The sequence below is a fragment of the Cygnus atratus genome, chromosome 20, assembly GCF_013377495.2.
Source record: "Cygnus atratus isolate AKBS03 ecotype Queensland, Australia chromosome 20, CAtr_DNAZoo_HiC_assembly, whole genome shotgun sequence".
Taxonomy (NCBI): Eukaryota; Metazoa; Chordata; class Aves; order Anseriformes; family Anatidae; genus Cygnus; species Cygnus atratus.
This window is the reverse complement of record NC_066381.1, coordinates 2,913,706-2,936,203: the sequence shown is the minus strand read 5'-3', so window position 1 is coordinate 2,936,203 and position 22,498 is coordinate 2,913,706.

The following is a 22,498-nucleotide window of genomic DNA, read 5'->3' as shown; positions in this document are numbered from 1 at the left end:
AAGTGGTGAAAACTCCCAAGCAGAGGTGGTCAGGGAATGGACAAGGGCAGGTGCTCTGCTGGGCCTTGTACTTACAAAGAACTGGTTGGACATGTGAGTTAGGGGGCATCCGTGGAGATAGTGGCCTTGATACGGTGGAGTTTAGGATCTGGAGGGAAAGGGACAAGGCAAATAGAATCACAGCCTTGAGCTTCATGAGAAGAGCAAACTTTGGCCTGTTTGTGGACCTGCTTGGTTATTGTTCATGGGTAGTCTCCTCCACCACCAAGAGTGGGCCAAGCAGATGGGCAGGAAATGAAGTGCAGGTGAGTGGAGGTCTGCATGGACGAACACGGAGCTCCTGACCCAGCATGAAAAGGCATGCAAGAGGTGGCAGCAGGGTCATATGGTACTGGTGCAAACCATCTTCATTAAAGACCTAGACGGTGGGTTGGTGCACCATGTGGTTGTGCTCCCCTTCAGATGGACGTCAACCGGAACCTTACCGAGTTCAGCAAAGGGAAGTGCAAAGTCCTGCTCCTGGGGGAGAAACAGTCCAATGTGCTCTGCGGGCTGGGGACTGGTGGGCTGCAAAATAGCTTGGCAGAAATGGCCTGAGGGGTCCCAGTGGACCAGAAGTTGAACACGAGCTAGCAGAGAAGGCCGGTGCATCCTGGGCTGCATTAGGAGGAGCATAGCCAGCAGGAGATGATCGTCCCCTCTGCCCAGTGGTGGGGAGACAAGGACAGGTCCTTGGAGATCCCCCAGCCTGGCTGGGCATGGTCCTGGGCAGCCAGCTCTGGTGGTGCTGTTTGGGCAGGGGTGGCACCAGGCAATCTGTAGGGGTCCCTCCCCCCGACTCTTCTCTGCTATCTGTGGTTCTGTGATATCTGTGTTCACTCCAAAATTATTTGTATGCAAATGATGCTTTTTTTTTAAGGCAGACAATTCATATTTTGCTGGGTAGTGTGTAGCCTACAAATTTTCGTAGATTACAAAATGCAGTTTATTAAGTTTGGCTGTTATGTCACGGTAAGCTGCACATGATTAATATGGCTCTTATGTTGAAAGGAGGTAGTACCTGGGTTATCTCTGACAGAGACAGCTTCGGGGGATAGGACTGGATTCTGTAGTAGTTCTTGTCTGTGCACTGAATAAGTGCAAGGGAATTTGAACGCTTTGCTTTCAGTGCTGGGATGACTAGCCTATGTAATTGTACACAGTAACAGCACTTATGTTACTTCAATAATGTGTTTATCCTTGTCCTGTCTACATGCTACAAAAGAGGGTAGCCAGTACAGAGAGATGGCTAAGGGATTCCACGTGTGGAAGGAAACCAGTGCAAGGGAAACTGGAGCACGTTGTAAATCAGAAGTAGGATTAGCAGCACTGCATCTGCCCCAACAAGCGAAATAGGGAGTCCTTCCTGCAAAATACTAATCTGAAAAAATACTGAAAAGATCTGAAAAGAAGGGCACTGAGAAGTCGAAATAACGTGGGTCAGTGCATTGCTTTACAGCTAGCACCGTTGGGAAAAATGGTCTTGGAGGGAGCAAGTGTTGAACTGGTTTCAAATCCAGTGTCCTTGACCAATCCGAGGCACTTTAGTGGATGTTGCAGATGACCCGCAGGTAGTAGCTGCTCACAGTAGCTGCAGATGTGTTGAGTACAGTGACTGTACCCTCTGATGCATGCTAACAGAGTTGCAGATGATCTCATCCAGAAATTGAAGTTAAAGGGGGAGCTGAAGACACGAGGAGACAAGGACACGTGTTCTTGCAGGGGTGATGCAGTCTGTGCAAGCTGTCAGTGGGGGACGTAGGCTAAGTCCAGATCCCTAAAGAAGTTTTGGTCCCTGCGTCCTATCGACCTTCTGAGGATGTCAGCGCTGGTTGTAGGTGGGCTGTCAGGGGTCCTCTGCCCCCAGATGACTGCAGCAAGACAGATAAAACTCAAGGTAGGAAGCTTTGGGAGTGGAGTTACTATGGAGCTGGTACACAGAAGCAGCTGTCAGGTGTTCCTGCTTTGGCTGTCTCAAGGGTAGTGGGGGTAGAAAATCACTCCTTTTCAATAAGCTGAGTGGAACTAAGTGAAGTTGTATGCTCTACGCTACGCAAGTTTTTTTCCCCAGTGATATCCACTTAGTTCCTAACAAAAATGTATTCAAAAGATTAGTGGCAGAACACTTGGAAGCTGGAACCACTCAGGACTAATGATATAATTACTCTATAAAGCCATTTGTAAAGCAATTATGTACTATTGTTCTCTTTTGTTCTATATCTTTATAAAAGTGAGCCATCTTGGCAGGCTGCGTTATGAATGTAGTGAACTGGCTGTTATGTAAGAATATGAATAATTTGTGTGCATAGTTATAAAAGAGAAACGATGCTTTTACAATGTAACTGCAATGTTTATATGTAAAAATTCAGCTAGCTGGTACAATTCTGATGTGGCCAGTGTTTTTGAATGGGTAGTCTTTAACTTCCATAGGAAGGTTTTTTTCCCTCTAAAGAGAACATTATTAAATGTGTGGCTCAAATGCTGGAGGTAATCTAGTTATTAGAACTGCAAACTCCTGTAAATGAGGTGCCTTTTTTGCAACTTTTTGCATTTTGTTGCTGTGCTTTAATTGAAGTAAGAGGTGCAGTTGTTAACTGGCTGTAGTAAACACATTTCACTTAATGCCGAAAACATTTCTGTTCCTTTTTCAGTCTTGGAACTGCTGTGGAGTTTAGCTGGCAAATTGTAATTATGGGACGTACTTCAACTTTGTAATACTTGGTCTTCCCCGGGTAAAAGAATAAAATCTGATGTTCAGAAATTTAAGATGATTAAATTGCAAACTTGTTTTTATTTTCATTATTGTTGTTGTTGTTATTACTACTTTTACTATTATGCTGGTGTGCCATAGCCCTAGGAGGATGGCGGTTTGTAAATGAAGTGAAGAAGAGCTCTACTACATGGAAGCAGTGCTGCTTGGCTTTGTGACTGGCTAGGTTACCTGTTGTAACTTCATAGCTTTTTGGCTTTGTAGCTTAATATTTGCTACTTTTTGCCTCCATTCTTCCCCAAAATCGTAGTTGTTGACAAATGCTCAGTACTCCATCCGATTATGTAGTTTCTGACCTGGCCCTGGTGATAGGACTGGCACAGAGCACAGGAGGCAGCACGGCGTTTCCTGGCGGGCTGGCCTGCTGGCCTTGCTTGGCGACCCAGCAAGGAGTGTCCCTAAAGGGGGCAGAAATGAGACCATTGAGCAGAAGAGTCGGTAAGGAACGCTGTCCCATACAATGACTGGCTAATTGTAGTGAAATTCAGAGAAGGTACTTAAGAGCTTTTGTAGGTAGATCTATTAACAAGCGCTTCCCTTCTAATTTGCACCTCATTCTGGAGAAGGCTGATGTGCACAGCTGCAGCCTGTCAGTATGTGCTTAGCTTTTGTTTGTTGCTGTGTGGGGACGTTGGATTTTTTTAATATGCCTAAGCATCAACATCTATTTTGGCTGAACTGTAAGTCATGGATGGGCTGAATTAATTTCCTGCTGGAAAAGGTGGCCCCATTCCGGCTCTCTCCTGTGTGCGTGCTCGTGTCAGATCCTCTGACAACCAAATCAGCCTGTCTAGAATGGGAGAAAGCTCAGCAAAGCCTGGTTTGTTTTCTGTTGGGTTCAGGAGCTGAACTGGCTTCCTGGGAGGTGAGCCGGCCCAGAGGGGAGGGGAGGGCTGCATGGGTACACCTGCGGGGGAAGAGGGAGCTGGCAAACAGCAGGGAGCAGCAGCAGCATCTCTCCAGCAGCAAGGTGTGAAGTAAGGGAGGTTTTCTGGGCAGCTCGTGGAGCAGCAATGGAGCCGTTTCAGTGTTTTACAGCAGTTGTGACGAGCATTGTGCTTGCTGGCCCAGAAAAACCTGTAGCAGGTGGCTGTGAATGGGCTGGATACTTCTTCTCAATTTTTGGTAAACATTTATTTGTAGTCTAATCTGCGGAATGTGTGTGTGTATATATATATTTAAGTTTAAAACTCTCCAGCAAGGACCATAACTTGCCTATTGAAACCTGTAGGTGCCCTGGTACAAATGTGGGAGTGGGAGCCAGTTACCTCCAAGGCCTGCTTTAGGCTGGAGAGAGCCTTCCTGATCAGAGGTAATGCTTTAGACAGGATGTGTGTGTTTCTGTGACATCGGTGTCGCTCCTGGCTTGGTTCAGCTGATGGCCTGGCAATAAAATGCATTTTACATGCACTGGAGCTTGTTGAGTTGTGGCTACACGTGTCAGGGAACTGCAGACAGAGAGCTGCAAAGGGAGAGGGCTGGTATTTATCTGTAGGTAGGAGGCTCACCTGCAGGATGTGTTTGAGTTGAGAAATTTGTGCTGTAGAAGAATACAGAATTAATTTGTTGACATTATGGTATTAAGTAGTATTGAAGTTTGTGATTGTAACCTTCACTTTCAGAACAAGAACTTCAAATTTCTGAAGCAGCTTAAAAGAAATACTGGTGTTTACTTACCTTATGTGAAGAGGAAAGGAAGTGAGATAAGTGATCAGGCAGTGGAGTTGAAGCCTGAAAAAAACTTTGTTTTATTCAATGTCAGTAGAAAGGGATAAACATTATAAAATATTTCCAAAACTTTATTTTTCTCCTTGTTTTCTCTTACCAAAGTGGAGGGACAGCTGTATAATATGGTAGCTTTGAGAAAAGAACCAAGCACTTCCACTCAGAAGATGCACTTGCCTGCTGGCTGTGCTGCTGGCTTGCTGGGGAAAAGCAGGCCAGTCATTCTTCTGTGCGTTGTGAGAAATCTTTCCTTTCGCTGTAAAGGACTGGGGGTCTACTACTAATAAAAACAGCACTACGGTTTAGATGTCACTGTTAGTTACTGCGTGCTGTGTTTCCAGGTGAGGAGAACCTTTACTTTCTACAGCTTTGAGGGGTCTGTCATTAAATTAGATGTCTAAATTTGCGTTTCTCAGAGGAGCTCTTGTTTCCTCTCGTTATTTTATGTTGGCAAAATATTCTTAATAATATGATATCATAACAATTGGGCAATGTAGAGTGAGATGAATGATCTTAGATTACGAAACTGTTGGAGAAATCGAAGATAATTGTGTTCATTTTATGTTAATCTCCAACTTGGCTTCCTCTGAATCATTGAGTGACTTGTACAAGAAGGGATTAAGCTCTCCAAGCGTTACCCTTCTTGAATTTTTCAACATAAAACATAGGATATATAAAAATCATAGGATATGAGATGTGATTATGAATCTCTGTTGTATAAGGGATCACTGAAATTCATCCAGCTTTATCAGATGCACCTCTAATTTCCCACATTAAAATCCTATAGTCAAACTCTGAAAATACCAATTAGATTGTACTCTTCAGTTCCTGGGAAATACTGAATGGTTTCTAACATGTTATTTTTTTCCCCCTTCCAGGAGGGTTGTGTCATTGTGCTAGGGTTGAATTTTAACTTCTGCTGTATGGTGGTAATATTGGTAACTTCCAGTTTTGTTCACTGGGATGTTTCTCGCTGCTGGCCTGCGCTGCTTTGACGAATGCAAAATACAGCCCAGGAAGTGCTGCGCTTGTTACCTTGCTGAACTTCAATTTGCTCAAGTTTTTCTCTTGAGTTTTGTATTGATTCTACTTTGCCTACTACCCGAAAGAACAGGCTGGATGATGGAACCTAACTAGCAGTTTTACACGTGGTACGAGGTTTTTTTCTCTGTTGAAATCTGATTGCCAAATGAATGTGACCTGAACTTTAGGAAGCACCTTCCAGTTAATATTGCTGAACTATGTATAAATCATCATGAAAGTACTTCTGGTGTATACATGAGACTCTGTTCCTTGAAGCATCATAGAATTCTTTGAAGTGGAGGTGTCTGCAGCATTAATAATACAGAAATTTGGCGTGATAGCAGGAAGGAGCTGTCATGAGGTATTGTCAGTTCACCTGCTGGAGCCTTTCAAGTGCTAATTTAGCTATATAAAACAAGCTTACACCAGAGGTACTGCACAAATCTGAACATAGGCACTTCAGGCAGGGCTGAGGAAGGAAAAGGAGTTTTCCTTTTTAAAAACACAATGGAGAGAATACAGGGAACAGGACAAGGACAAAGAAATGACATGGAAGAATGGGGGAGCAGGGATCAAGACCTGAGCTCTGCTCTCTGGGGGCAGCGACAAGACCTGAGGAAATGGCGTGGAGCTGGGACAGGGGAGGGTCAGACTGGGCGTTAGGGAAAGGTTCTGCACCCAGAGGTGGTCGGGCACTGGGACAGGCTGCCCAGGGATGTGGTCAGAGCACCGAGGCTGCTGGAGTTCAGGGAGCGTTTGGACAAGGCCCTCAGACACATGGTCTGATTTTTGGGTGGTCCTGTGTAGAGCCAGGGGTTGGACTTGATGGTCCTTGTGGGTCCCTTCCAACTCAGGATATTCTATGGGATTCTCAGGATTCTATGAAAATGATGTGAGATTCCTTCTTTGAAGGTCCATACAGCCACGTGGTATGTTTGTGTCTGTTTGCCCTTCCTTCCTCTCTCTCTTTTTTTTTAATAATTTCTTAACCAGATTTAGAGAGATGCTCACACATACAGTGTTCCTGCATGAAGTTAAAACACTCTTTTATCTGTCTGCAGGCTAAACAAAGCCTACCCCGTGAGCTGCCTCCTCACATGGCAGCCCGCAGCAGGGAGTGCTCTCCGGCATCGCCGAGCCGTGGAAGAAGCTTTCCCATGTTGGAGGGCACAGGAGCAGGGCAAGGCTGGAGCCAGGGGCGCTCACAGTGCAGAATGGAGAACGGCCCCACTGATGGGACGCAGCCCCGCAGAGCCAGGAAGTGAGGGCAACAGCCAGGTCTGAGGGCAGTCCAGGAAATCCAAACATCACCTCGGGGACAGAGCTGGGACAGGCACACCTAGGACAGTTTGGGCTGGGGCCGAAGGCCTGGGCTTGAGCTTGGATGGAGGCTGTGGGCTGGGGTGAGTCCCGGTCCCAGGCTGAAAAACACGAGGCAACCAGTGCTGTGGGCTCTGCTGCAAGTTCCAGGTGTTTGTTTTCAACCAAGGCCCACATCTCTAGGTGTTTCTACAATAAAGTCATGGATTTTTCACATATATTTCAAACAAGTTCAAACTAAGTTTATGTAGATGCTGTTTCTGATGATGCAGATCCATGATGTTTCTTAAAAATGCTTATCAGTGGAAGGGGTGTCTTGCCAAGAATCAACATCGACATTTGTTACAGCAAATGCTGCTTGCTTTCTGCCCAGTCTGCAGCCTTTCAGGAAATATCAGACACATGGTATTTGCAAAAGATGGGTGTTATTTCGACAAAATTTTGCACACATTTTCATATACAATGATTGAGAGTGACAGTGAATCCACATAGTTCTAAGTGGCTTTTTGGAGCTGATAACATCTACAGCAGGAGTGGGAGTAATTTATAAGCGAATTATTTGCCATGCATGTCTGTCAGTGACATTTTCTAAAAATAAATAAAATAAAATGTAATTAGATTAGTCTGGTCCTGTGGAAATATAATCTTGACAAAGTATGTTTCTTGCTGCCGCAGAATGCTATTAGCCCACTGAGTTTTGTGTGTGTGTTAGTAATTTAAGTACTGTACCAGTCAAAATAACTGCAAATTGCTGGTACCAGATGTCATTAATGCAGAAAAGCATTTCTCTGCCCTAACCTTATATTCAGTAATATAAAGGTTTTCTGAAGATACTGTGCGGTTAATTAGGAAATTAACTCTTGCCTCGTAATCTCACAGTTTTTTTTTCTAAAGAAAACACTTTCTTTTGTATGTAGATCAGAGAATGAAACATCTCGTTGTTACTATTCCTCCACTGGAGTAACTGCTGGTGTAGCCTTGCTTGAGTGTTTTTTGTTTGCAAATCCAGATAACGTCAAGTAAGTCTGTGTATGCACAAGGTTACGTGCAAGAATTGAAGCATCACTGAGGAGGTGGAAGGGAAGCTGAGTGGGCAGGCGTGGTGAAGCTGCTCCCAGGGTAGCTAAGAGAACCCTGCGGGTGATGGAGGCCCAGACTCAAAGCCCTGGGCCACCTGATGGCCAGCTGCACTAGAGTCTGGCCTTCCAGTTTTTCCCTGGGGAATGTCCTCGCCACTTGGCTGTTGATGTTCGTGGGGGTAGATTGTACCTGCACTGCATGGTGTGCGTCCTTTGCCATGCTCTCTTCTTGCCATTGGTTTACGTCATTCATTAGATGTGTAATGTAAAACTAAGTACGACAGATTTCTTGAGCTTGAAAATATGCTTTGGAACTTGGCAAGGTTTCTCTTTTCTCCTTTACTGTGACTAGGATCAAACTGAAATGAAAGGGAGGAATAGTAATGCTGGGAGAAAGGATGGAAGGTGTCAGCCAGAAGGTATTCACATAACAGCAGTGAAAAAGGAGAAGTGAATGTAAAATCAGAATCAAAACAGCAGATGGGGTGTTGAGCAATGAGAAAGCAGTGGGGAAAAAAAGGAAAGGGGGAAATAAGGGTGAGCAGTAAAATTAATGTTGAAGTATAAAAAGATGAGAAATGGAGGAAAAGGAAGGTGCCACGGGAGCTGAGCGTCAGGCTGCAGGAAGAGTGGGAGCAGGGAGGGCAGCTTGTGCCCCTCGCTCTAAGCACAGCTGGCGGAGCAAGGGGTTGAGAAAACAAGCAGCCCCGGCTTTGGGAAAACTCTTGACTTCCTTGGTTGGAAGGACTGGGATTCTAGTAGTGGGCTTTGGGGCTGGTAGCATGTGAACAGACTGAGGAATCTTGTACCTATTTATGTAAATGGTGAGAAGTCAGCCTGAGTACTGTGGATGCACAAGAGGAGCTGTAGGAATTCACCGTGTCCTTGTGAAACTGTTCCCCTTGAATGATGGAAGGGATGCCAACATGAGTAAAGGATGCGTCTGGCTTTCAGCATAGGGTGATGAAACTCTCAAAATACTACTTTCCAAAAATGGAATCTGACAAATCTGATCTTGTCAAATAACCCAGGAAGGAGGAGCTGTAGCAAGCACTGAATGGACAATTCCCATTCTCCTTCCTCCATCACAGGACCCAACAGTAGCTCTGGAAAAGAGCCATGAGAGCACCTCATGGCTTCCAAAAATGCCTTGCAATGATAGATTCTGCAGGTGCAACCTGGTAAGGTTGTCAAAAGGAAGATGGAGAGGTGACCTGATTACACTGTAAATGGTACCTATTTTCATGGGGAGAAAATGCAGGGTGCTGAAGGACTCTCATCGTGCTTAGAACCACTGAAAGTGAAACTAGATGAATTAAAACGAGAGGTGAGGCAGGTGCTTTTAACAGTGAAACAGGAAAGAGGAGGATTTTCCATTTCCAGGTATCTATTTCAGTATCCTCCTATTCAATGTGCAAAATCAAGCTATACACAGAGGCAGTCCTACCTACTCTCCTTTTAACATTTCCAATGAGTGGATCGAGTCTTTGCCACAGGACTGTGCTTGGAGCTCACAACATCTCGTCTGCAAACCAAGCTTTCTTTTTCCATTGCTATTTTCCTGAGTATTGTTGCCTAGTCTTGAAAACAGGACTAGGGAAAAAAAAAAAAAGGAATAAATCGCTTTTCATGAAAAGATAACTGAGGGGAGATGGGCAAACAGATTGCAGGCTGCTGTTGTAAAATGTTGTCGCAAGGACAAAGTCTGCCTTGGTTTTCATGCCCACTGGGGACTGGCTAAGAAGTAAATGTCATCTGAAATTGCTGCTGAGGACATTTTAGTGCAGATGTGAGAGAGGCCTTTCATGCTGGGAAGGAATATTAGACCAAATTTACTTGCTAAGCCTGTGGAATCTTGTCAATAGAGATTTTCAAGAAATTTTTAGTCAAATATCTGTCTGCATGTCTTAGATCTCAGTAGGAGGAAAGGCTCGGATGGTACTTAGACCTTTCCATTCTGAATTTTTAAGGCTTTTCCCAGATGAACAATTTTGTGAGTTTTGATTTAAAATGAATTTTGTTCAAATGGGTCCTGTTTCCCAAGTGGCTCTGATTCCTTTTTCAGTGCTCTCATCTTTTCCTCATTTTTCAGTCTGCAGGTATCTGCAATACCAATTCCCTTTGTTAGCTTTGCTTTAGTTACTTTTCCTTATTGATGGAAGCATTTCTTTGTAAAGAGTTTCAGCCCAATCCCTTTGGGAACTCGCCAGTAATTGAGCCTCAGATGATGAGTCCCTGTCAATGTCTGTGTTTTCAAGCTAGGTAGATATTTTTAATCCATTTAATGTGCACTGCAGTCACACTGCATTCTCAGGTGCTAACTTTGAGGTCTTATCTAAATCTAAGAAATTTGCACTATTAACCTAAGCTGAAATCTACTGGAAGGCAAAATCGGGTTTGTTAAGAGCTGGTCTCCATCGTATCATTTTTGCTGGCATTTTGTTATGTTCCTGGTTTTCTGTTGCCTAAATGCTACTTCAGTCATTCCATTCATGGCACCTATTAGATATTGGATTGATGTGACCACGCTTGCAGTCTGTGGGAACACACAAACTTAGCCTTGAACACAGGAATAGTCTTATTGAAATTAGTATTTATGTAGTTAGGGGGAAAGCAAAACAAAGACCCAACCCTGAATTTGATTTTTTTTCACCAATTTTCAGCCATGTTGGAAAAACATAGACACAAAAACTGCATGTAATATAAACAGCCACTTCTTTTTTGTGTAACTATTGGTGTTTTACTTTCTTTTTCTTGAAGCTAATATTGTATACCTCCCGTCTGAAAAGAAATGCATGGTGGTGGCTGAAGAAAACGGGAAAGTGAAGGGTTTTCAGCTGAGCCCTCCTGGAGAACTGAAGCTCAGTGCTGGTCCATTGCAGAGCAAGCTGTCAGTAGCACAGGAAATAAATACGTAAATGTCAGAAAGCACTACAGATTTAGTGGGCCAGCTTTCAGAAGAAATGTATCAGCTTTGAGAACACATCAAGTGCTGTCAGCACAGCCCAGAGCCATAAATATTTAATTTATCTTGACCCTTTTGATGTTGACAATCAATGTTGTTCTCTTCTGCTGCAGATCTGGGACTATTATGCTGACGGTGATACCAGTCAGTTCCTCAAATGGAGTGACACTATCTCCCCATACTCTGTTCGTCATGGTCGTGGGATTCTGTCAGAAGCCTTTGCTCACAGTGCAGAATGTGTGAGATTTATGGCTGAGAGCCTGCTCAGAAGTAGAGCAGAACAGAATAATTATGTAATGTATCTTGTTAATGATTGTTTTATGCAACAAGATACACAAAGTAAAACTGTCTGTGTGCAAAAAAAACCTCACATTAACTAATGATAAACTTCTAAATGCTTAAAGGAGTCAAACGTTGCCGTTGTGGCTTTGCTTTGCCACCACTTATTTAGTTTCTCATTGCATTTAAAATACGGGAAAATATTTGCAGTGAGTTAAGGATATGATTTAGCTGTAGCAAATATTCTTTTTTTAGCTGACTTTTCCTGTTACAGAGGTTGCTTGGAAAAACAGGTTTTGGCTGTCCTGCAGTTACCCTGGCGCATTGATTCCATGAGTGAAGTGTACATCCGTGTTTAAAACCGAGCGTTTTAGTGAAACAGGTGAGTCATTTGAAATGAGGCAGTTAAAGTGGTTTTTGGTTTCAGCCATCAAAGAGAGGGAGGATTACACCTAAGGTAAATGGATGATTATTGGTCATCAGAGTGATGATGATTTTTACTGTAGCAATGTTTCACACCGGTAGGAGCTCAAAAGCACAAGATCTCCTATGCAGTCACTTCAGGTAGCAGATCTTTTCTGGAGTTTGGTTTGACTCAGCAACGTTTACCCTGTGATTTTCAGGGTGGAAGCAGAGGATGAGCTGCCATTTGAAACTTGATAGGGCTCTCTGAAGGTCCGTTTACGTGCGTGAAGTTTGAAAAAAAGACATTGCCATCTAGTTCTGTTAAGTGCTGTGGAGGTTATGTACCTCCTCTGCAAAAAGGGGAATCAGTGGAAGTACAGCATGTCCTAGTATGCGGCAATGTTAAGCAGGGTGCCACCTCCTGTATCTGTATAAATCTCTTTCTGATTCTCCCAGCCTGGAGCAGGCCAGGACTGTGCCTGACTGATGCTGATCATCTGATCGGGGTCCTGTTGGACCTGAATTCCAAATAGTACCACGGCTCTGGGCGGTAATGCAAAGTACTCATTTCTTCCGTGGGTAGGAGGACAAATAGAATGAATGAATGTGAATTCCTATCCTGCAGGATTTCTTCTTTGTAAGCAAAAGTCTGCAGTTGTTTTAGGGCAGGGTGTTTTATGACTGGGACGCATGGCTTTTTCACAGCTATGTAGGAGACAGACAAATTCATTTTTGTTTCACAAATCTGTCTTTCTCCTGGGTGTTTTTATTTGTTTCATTTGTGTTTTATACTATATAAGAATGTGACGATCAATATTTGTGGGTTTACTGCTTTGTTCCCATCTACTGATACAATTCCATAAGAGCAGCTGGGTCAGGTGCGACCTCTGGGAGGTGTGGCTTCTCACAAGCAGGGAGCTGAAGACTCTTCAGACCATAACTTCACCTGCCAAGGAGCCTCATGAGAGCTAGCGGAATTGGGTATAAAGCCCTGATTTTCTTCATGATGGGCTGTGAGTTCCTTTAATAACATCAGAGTGGCAGCACTTTTCCTTCCTGCTTTATTTTGAGGGCAAAACCCAACAACATGACTGCATCTCAAAGCAGGTTGATGAGGCACCATCTTGGCTGCTAGAATATAATTTCATCCAAGTTCTTCTAGTTTGCTTAAGCAAGAACTCATGTAATTTATTTATTTATGTATTTTCAAATCCTGGTTAAATTGACGCCTGTTCTCATAGGCTGGGTGTGCAGTCACCTCTGGCAGGGGACTTGGTGAGCTCCCTGTATCACTGAAGCCTGTGTCCTGTCTGCAGTGACACCTGCTCAGCACTAGCCTGGGACATGTTTGAGATGGGATGGGAGCACAGGAATTCACCCAAGGCTTTGCACAAATGCATGTCAGTAAAGCTGGTGGCCAGCTTTAACAGCTGGCTGCAAGATTACACTAGTCAGGAGCGTTTTCATCTGGTTTATAATCTTCCCCACTTCGTAGTGGTGGTCTGAAGCTAAAAGCTGTGAGCTCCATCCAGCCCCCAGGGGACAGTTCAGGGGTCTGCCGACAGGCAGTGCAGATTGTTGTTTTCACCTCGTGGCTCTGGCTGGATGCAGGAAGGGAACCGGCTCTGGCTTTCTTCTGCACTGGACTAAACTCTGCTCTGTTATGAGTTTATCTTTACCAGGGAAAAAGAAATGGCACACCATCTACTCAACCTTTTCTCCAAATTGTTTTCATTTAATTAAAATTTGAAAAACTTGAGTGAAGGGATCAGTTTGGAGAGTTGTGTTCAACACTGAACGTATTTTTTCCTTTGAATTCAGAAGAAAAAGACGATAGTATGTAGTTCCTAATTAGAGAGGTTAAGCACAGTGGCCTTTACAATATTTTTCTCTTAATTTCTGATTGATAAAACCAGGGTGATGAAATGCAGTACATTATTATTATTTTTTTTTTTTTGGAATAAATTGTTTAGCACTTGACAAAAATATCTGAATTAAAATGTAATGGGAGTCAGAGCGTAAACATTTATAAAGGAGAATAATCAATAAGTCTAAAGGTTGCATCTTGAGAAAATACCCACAGAATGTTTGTTCTAGAAGAAAATCCCGCCTCAAGGCATAATAACAATAATAAAGTGACCAAAACAAACAAGAAAAAAGTATTGTTGAAATTAGAAGCTATGTTGAAACAGCCTCATTCCGAAGCAGAGCTGGAAGGCTTTGTTGCAATTGTTTGATGCCTTTGCTTTTATTTAAATGCATTTTGCAGCTGTCTGGCAAATTTTAAATGTTCATGTTCTGTTACATAAAAACACTTCCTGAGAATTTCTTCTCCCCTGCACATATTATTGCTTAGAATTGGAGTGAAATTTTGTTTTTGGTAAAAACCCACGTTTTTTTTTCAAGATCCATTAAAACTTACTGAAGTAGCGTACAGTAATTCTACTTCTGTACAGATGCTGAGGTAGCGTGTGTGTGTTTTGGCAGTATGAATTTGACGATGCTGGCTGGTATCAAACATATTACTTGCATTAAAACAGGTAGGGTCGTCTGGATAAAATGTTAGGAGTTCCTGCAAAGAAGTGTTATATCTATTTTGAAATTATTCGTGTAATACGAATGTCTGTTAATATAAAGCAAAGAGCAGCTTGGTTCCATTTAATAATTGCATTCTGTGTGTAACACTTCCCATGTACAAGGCTCAAAGCTCCTTGTGAAAAAGAGAGAAATCCCTGACCTGCTGTGTACGGGTGGAAGCTGCAGAGTGGGCAGCGAGGTGACCATGGCCGTTGGCCAAGGTGGGAATTACCAGGCAGCGTGGTGCCTTTTTGATGGGTTTTGATCCCTCTTTAGATGCATTGTCAGCTCTCAGCTGCACTCGGGGAACATGATGTTTATTCCAAGGTCCTGTATTCTATGATCTTATTTTTTTCAGTTCTTTTTTGTCAGTGTAGATGGTAGGCTTAGAGTGGTGTGAAGAGTGCATGTGCATTACTTATTTGCTTCAGCTGTCTGGAGGGCAAACAAATTGAGCACTGCAAAGCTAGCTCGTATCAACTGTCTAGGGCATACTTACCTTCCCTTCTACGGTTACTACCTGGATGCTGTACAACTTTGCGCTTTTCCTGAAAACACTGTGAGATGCTGAAGTGCTTTTAGCTCCACTTCACGAATGGGAATTGAGCTTTTCTACAGCCAGTGGAGGTAAGGAGGTCCCCTTCAGAGTCCCTGGAGTGTTTTGACCCGTTGCTTAAGAGGTGGTAAATTTCCCTCTGGACGTACCTACGTCTCCGTAAGCTTACAAAAGCCATGAACAGCTTGCTTGGACTTGTGCAATTAACTGCTGGTGATTTCCTACCGAGGGGGATTAGCCAGGGCTTTAGTACTGATGTAGGCGCCAAAAGGTAGACCAAGTGAATGCCTTGTTTTTGTTGTGCTGAGAGGTTTGTGTGCTCTCTCAGGAGACAGAAAAAGTCCTGGCCATCACTTAGCTGTCTTCTTGGCTCCAAACCGTGGTTTTGCTGCTGTTTATTCCCCTTTCAGAATTCCCCTTGGTGAACGTTTGGTGGAGACCTTTGTCTCCTCCATCTCCTTTGAGACAGGCGTGCCTGCATGTGTGTGTTGGAGAACAATTTGCCTTGCTTTGTCTCCACTATTCAAATTGAGGCTGTAATGCTAGAGATGTCTCATCTGGTTTGGGAATTATACATCAGAAAAAAACAAAGTCAAACAAAAACAAATACACTTTTTGATATTTGCATTCTGAAATTGTAGGAACGATCAATCGCTGTTTTATACTGTCTTCAGAATTTGGATAAAACTAGTTAGAGCAGGGCCGTCCTGATTCACTGGGATGTTCTACAGACACAGATTTCTAGGTTGGAAGAGACCTCAAGATCATCGAGTCCAACCTCCGACCTAACACTAAGTACTCCACTAAACCATATCGCTAAGCTCTACATCTAAACGTCTTTTAAAGACCTCCAGGGATGGTGACTCCACCACCTCCCTGGGCAGCCCGTTCCAATGCTTAATAACCCTTTCGGTAAAGAAGTACTTCCTAACATCCAACCTAAAACTCCCCTGTCGCAACTTTCGCCCATTCCCCCTCGTCCTGTCACCAGGCACGTGGGAGAACAGACCAACCCCCACCTCACTACAGCCTCCTTTAAGGTAACTGTAGAGAGCGATAAGGTCGCCCCTGAGCCTCCTCTTCTCCAGGCTGAACAAGCCCAGCTCTCTCAGCCGCTCCTCGTAAGACTTGTTCTCCAGACCCCTCACCAGCCTCGTCGCCCTTCTCTGGACTCGCTCGAGCACGTCCATGTCCTTCCTGTAGCGAGGGGCCCAAAACTGAACACAGTACTCGAGGTGCGGCCTCACCAGAGCCGAGTACAGGGGCACAATCACTTCCCTAGACCTGCTGGCCACACTGCTTCTTATACAGGCCAGGATGCTGTTGGCCTTCTTGGCCACCTGAGCACACTGCTGGCTCATATTCAGCCGACCATCAACCAATACTCCCAGGTCCTTCTCGGCCAGGCAGCTTTCCAACCACTCATCTCCCAGCCTGTAGCTCTGCTTGGGGTTGTTGCGCCCCAGGTGCAGGACCCGGCACTTGGCCTTGTTGAACTTCATACAGTTGACCTCAGCCCATCGCTCCAGCCTATCCAGATCCTCCTGCAGAGCCTTCCTGCCCTCGAGCAGATCGACACACGCACTTAGCTTGGTGTCATCTGCAAACTGACTGAGGGTGCACTGGACGCCCTCATCCAGATCATCGATAAAGATATTGAAGAGGACCGGCCCCAGTACCGAGCCCTGGGGGACACCACTTGTGACCAGCCTCCAACCAGATTTGACTCCATTCACCACAACTCTCTGGGCCCGGCTATCCAGCCAGTTTCTAACCCAGCGAAGCGTACGCCAGTCCAAGCCCCGAGCAGCCAGTTTCTTGAGGAGAATGTTGTGGGGAACGGTGTCAAAAGCCTTACTGAGGTCAAGGTAAACCACATCCACAGCCCTTCCCTCATCCACCAAGCGCGTCACTTTGTCATAGAAGGAGATCAGGTTCGTCAAGCAGGACCTGCCTTTCATAAACCCATGCTGACTGGGCCTGATCGCCTGCTTGCCCTGCAAGTGCCGCGTGATGACCCTCAAGATAATCTGCTCCATGAGCTTTCCTGGCACTGAGGTCAAACTGACAGGCCTATAGTTCCCTGGGTCTGCCCTCCGGCCCTTCTTATAGATGGGCGTCACATTGGCTAGCCGCCAGTCAACTGGGACCTCCCCCGATAGCCAGGACTGCCAATAAATGATGGAAAGCGGCTCGGCCAGCTCCTCCACCAGTTCTTTCAGTACCCTCGGGTGCATCCCATCCGGCCCCATCGACTTGCGCACATCCAAGCTCCTTAGCAGGTCGCCAACCATTTCCTCATGAATAGCGAAGGCCACATCCTGCTCCCCATCCCCTTCCACCAGCTCAGGGCACTGGGTATCCAGAGAACAACCGGTATTGCCGCTAAAGACTGAGGCAAAGGCGGCATTAAGCACCTCAGCCTTTTCCTCATCCTTAGTAACTAGGTTTCCCCTCGCATCCAGTAAAGGATGGAGATTCTCCTTAGTCCTCCGTTTCGCGTTGATATATTTGTAAAAGGACTTTTTGTTGTCTTTAACGGCAGTAGCCAGGTTGAGCTCAGATGAGCTTTGGCCTTTCTAATTTTCTCCCTGCACAGCCTCGCTACATCCTTGTAGTCCTCCTCAGCGGCCCGCCCTTTTTTCCAAAGATTATAAACCCTCTTTTTTCTGCTAAGCACAAGCCGCAACTCTCTGTTGAGCCAGGCCAGTCTTCTTCCACGCCGGCTCGTCTTTGGGCACGTGGGGACGGACCGCTCCTGTGCCGTTAAGATTTCCTTCTTGAGGAGCGCCCAGCCTTCCTGGACTCCTCTCCCCTTCAGAACCGCCTCCCAAGGGACTCGGCCAACCAGCGTCCTGAGCAGCTCAAAGTCAGCCCTCCGGAAGTCCAAGACAGCAGTTTTACTGGTCCCCTTCCTGGCCTCGCCAAGAATAGAGAACTCTACCATTTCGTGGTCACTCTGTCCAAGACAGTTTCCGACCACCACATCTCCCACCAGTCCTTCTCTGTTTGTGAAGAGAAGGTCTAGCGGGGCACCACCCCTGGTAGGTTCACTGACCAGCTGCGTCAGGAAGCTATCTCCCACGCTCTCCAGAAACCTCCTAGACTGCTTTCTCTGTGCCGTGTTGTGTTTCCAGGATATATCCGGGAAGTTGAAGTCCCCCACGAGGACAAGCGCCGACGATTTTGCAACTTCTGTCAGTTGCCTATAAAACTCCTCATCCGTCTCCTCATCCTGGTTCGGCGGTCTATAACAGACCCCGACCAGGACGCTAGCCTTGCCGGCCTTCCCGCGGATCCTAACCCACAGGGATTCAACCTTATCATTCCCAGCCTGGAGTTCCACAACATCAAAAGATTCTCTAATGTAGAGAGCCACGCCACCACCCCCTCTGTGCTGTCAGTCCCTCCTGAAGAGCCGATAGCCAGGCATTGCAGCACTCCAGTCGTGGGAGCGGTCCCACCACGTCTCCGTGATGGCAACCAAGTTGTAGCCTTCCTGCTGCACGATGGCTTCCAGCTCCTCCTGTTTGTTACCCATGCTGCGTGCATTAGTGTAGATGCACTTCAGCTGGGCCATCGCCTTCTTCCCCAGCCTAGCCATTGTTTCCCCCGGCACGGCTCCAACAAGCCTTGTTTGAGCCCCGTCCCCCTTCTTGCCTAGTTTAAAGCTCTCTCTATGAGCCTCGCCAGCTCCTGGCCTAGGATCCGTTTTCCCCTTGGAGATAGGGACCCGTCTGGGGCCATCAGGCCGGGTGCCGAGTAAAGCTCCCCATGGTGAAAAAACCCAAAATTTGTGCTGGCACCAGCCTCTGAGCCACCTATTAACCACGTGAGCTTTCCATGTCCTCTCCGTGCCTCTCCCTTCCCCCGTAGGGATAGACGAAAACACCACCTGCACTCCCGCTCCCTCCACCAATTGTCCCAGCCCCCTATAGTCCTGTTTGATAGCCTTCAGGCTTCTCTTTTCAAGATCATCACTGCCAGCCTGGACTATCAAAAGCGGGTAATAGTCAGAGGGGCGAACCAGGTTTGGAAGTTTCCTGGTAACGTCTCTGACCCTGGCCCCAGGGAGGCAGCAGACTTCCCTATGCGTGGGGTCAGGCTGACAAATAGGGCCCTCCGTTCCCCTGAGGAGGGAGTCGCCCACAACAATCACCCTTCTTTCTTTCTTGGTGGAGGCAGTCCTGAGGCATGGAGTCAACTTCCTCACCTCAGGCATCCTCCTGGGTAGGCTTCCTACCTTGTCCTCACCCACCGGTCTCTCAAGCTCCAGGGCCTCAAACCTATTGTTCAAGGGCACCTGGGAAGGCAGCGCCGGAAGGGGAGGGCATCTCCTGCGAGGTCGAGAAGAGACCCGTCTCCATTCCTCCTCAACTCGCAGGTCCCCTCCCTCTGCCCGATGGCAACAGGGCAGGGGGTCCACCCCCCTTTGGGGCGTCTCACCCCGGTCCCTCTCCCTCCGGTCCCGCAGGGAGTCACTCCACCAGTCTATCTCCTGCTCGCACTCCCTGATGTCCCTCAACCTCTGCACCTCCTCCTTGAGTTCCGCCACCATGCAGACCAGGTCGTCCACCTGCTCGCACCTCACGCAAGCAGTCCCTCTGCCTCCCGCCGATGGCAGCAAGAGGCTCAGACACTCCCCGCATCCGGAGACCTGAATTGCCGCATGTTTGGACGGGCAGTCGGTCTGGGTGTGTACTGACTTCCTAGAGAAAGCACCATGCCTGGTGGAGACCATTTCAGCCCAGCTGACGGGAGAGTGCCGTTAGAGGAGGTGTCCCTATGGGCGGGTGTGAGCGCTCCGCCCTTCCTGCCCGCGCTAACTGCCTCGCTAACTGCCGCGTCACTCCCCCCGCGTCACTCCCTGTTTGCCGGCCCTGGTCGCCGCGCTCCTGGTCGCTCGCGCTCCCTAAGGGCTGCCTTTGAACGGCCGGGGGGAGGAGCTGTCGCTGACGCTGCTGGCTCCGCCTACGCCTCGTCAGCCTCCCTCACGAGGGCTGCCGGTGCCTGGCGGCTCCCTCACGTAGGCTCGATGCCCGAAAAATAGCCCTGCCTGTCCCGATCCCGCGCTCCGCTGCAGCACGCGTCTGCCCCGGAGCCGGTCGCCTCGGCAAGTGGAGGCTCCATTACGTGTCCTCCATTGTGCCTCCGTAGCTTCCAAGACTCGGTTACATCTGTAGCCATGTACTATTTAGTACAAAATAATTACATAATTTCAATTTCAGCCTTTGGACAAATTACTTTTTAAATTGAAAGAGGCTTAGCTGGCCTTCAGTTTAGGAAGGTAACTGCTGAGACTGAGCTCTCAAGCAACATTTAGTGCAGCCTTTCTTAAAACAAAGGTTTGTGGTCTCACTAATTAGTGTTGACATGTAATGGTTTAGACTGAAAACAGAGGGGATTATTTGTCTATATGGTCCTTTTGTATTTTCTAGATACGGGACTTATTTTGCAGATGAATAAGGGGAAAAAAAAGCCATTGTGTGGCAAATGGGTTGGAATTCTTTCCTCGGAGGAATCCAGTTTGGAAGTGACATGTAGATTTTGTTCCTGCCCTTAAAGTTGGGAAGAGAGCAGCTCTGAAGGAACTTGGGGAGAGCGTGTTCATCAGGCAGACAAGCAGGTAGTGTCGCACAGAAAAGGGGAGTTAAAAGCCCCTGCTTGTGGCACTGAGAAGACCCCCAGGTGGTCAGTTGGCAGCTTCGTGCCAGGATGCGTCCAGGGGCTGCTGCAAGGTGCCAGCCCAGCTGCAGGCTCTGCCAGGCAGCCCGATGTGCCAGCCGCTGGGGCTCGCTCGTGGCATGGCTTCAACCCAAAGAGAAATTGAGGCCTTGTGTTTTCTCTGCTTCTGCTCCTGTATGAGATTGTGACGCACCATGGATGAATTGAATCACGGGCAGGTTTTTGCACCTGGTGTGAGGTTTGTCGCCACTCCTTGTTACTGTCATCGCTGATACCTGAGGGCCTTTCAAGTTCTTGCTTTGGTTTGCTGGGACAGGCATCCACAAAGTCACAGATCCCCAAACCTTGAAACTGCAAACGGGTGTAGCAAACTTCTGGAGGGAGAAGAATAGCCTTGCTGTGTCCTGGCAGTGTTAGAAGTTATGTGAGTAGGATATACAAGACCACAAGGCCATTGGAAAGGGAGGTAAGAGAAAGCTGTTTGTTCATGATTGTTCATCTTACAGGAATAAAGACCAAGAAGCTGTAGTCATGAATAGGGCGCAGTGACATTAAGTAGTTGATGAGACATTGCGAGGCAGCCCCTGAGACTTTAGCCTGGATGGTAAAAGCAGGCCGTGCAGTGCGGTGTGGAGTGCGTTATCCCTGGGGTCAGAAGTCACAGCTTTTGTTTCTGGAGCTGCCCTGAGCATGGCTGATCCAGAGCGCTGTGGCCGTCTGCTCCACCGTTTATCCTACTTAGCTGCCTTTGGAAATGGTTTGTATTGGGTTTGTATCTTACCAACAGCAGGTACATATATAATGTCAGGGGGCTCTGTCTTCTGGCGTAGGTAACTGTTGTCATCATGTAAACAGTGAGTAAAACAACAACACACCAAAAAAAAAAACCCACAACCCAAACACACACCAAAACTTGCGTAGATTGAGCATGTTGTTAGAGCATAGCCAAGTGTTTTGTTTGGTTGCTGAGACCGAAGTCAAGACCTGTTGGTTTGCCCTGAAGGCAAATTGCCATCCTCAGCTCTAGGCCCCATCTGCTGAGGCCAGGCTGACAGCACAGGATTCACACATGGGATCCACGTACGGGGTGCACACACGGGATGCAGATGCCGGCACCGTGTGAATCCACGCGGCAGCACCGTGCTCTCTCTCAGCTTTCAGGCTGTGGCTGTCACGTAGGCATGTGAAGTGAGAAAGGTGCTGGAGCACCAGGCCCCCCCCTGACACAAGGTCCTCGTGCTCCAGCCCTGCCCCGCGCGCTGGGGCTGCCCCAACCGGGCCGTCAGGTGTGTGCGGGTAGAAGTGGCCCTGTTCTCGCTGTGTGCAGGGCTCTTGCAGCCACCTGCCTGCGCCGCAGCCCTTTGTTGCACATCTAAGAGAGCTGGAGCTTTTATATCCAGCCCCTGTGTTGTGGCAGCGTGTGGGTGCCTGGAGGCACTGAAGTACTTACAGGCAGGAAAGGGAAATGGAGAGAGTGAATGTGAATTGCTATTATTATTAATAATAATATTAATGAAAAAGCTCCCAAAGATCAAGGACTTTCAAATTAATTATTCCTAGTTACAATATACAGCATGAAAAGAGGCTGCCTAAACCAATAATGGGCTTCTAGTCCTTCCCTTATTAAATTAATTTTGTTTCAGATCTTCAGCTTTTTCCCCATCTGTGCAAATTTTTTATAAATATTTAAAAGAAGAATTAGAAAGGAAAGATTAAGGAGAGCAGGAGCTGCAGTGAGCCAGCTGAGAAAAGAGTCTGGAAAAGAAATAACTTATGAGATACTGAAGCATTTCTGAATAAATATCCTTTCATTTTTATGACTATTATAATTCTCTTTCAAATACTCTTATGACCAGATCCTGCATTTCTTGTGCATTTAAATCTCCCATTAACCTCAATGCCACAGTATTCAAAGGACCCATCTTGCCTTCCTTGTGCTCAGTGGGACTATAGATTTGTGAGGAATGGAAAATTGCACCTTTAGAATAATTGAGCCATCTTTTTATTCTAAAACCAATAGTGGAGAGGGAAGCTAATCAGATACTCCTGCATGAATCATACTTGCTTAAAATATG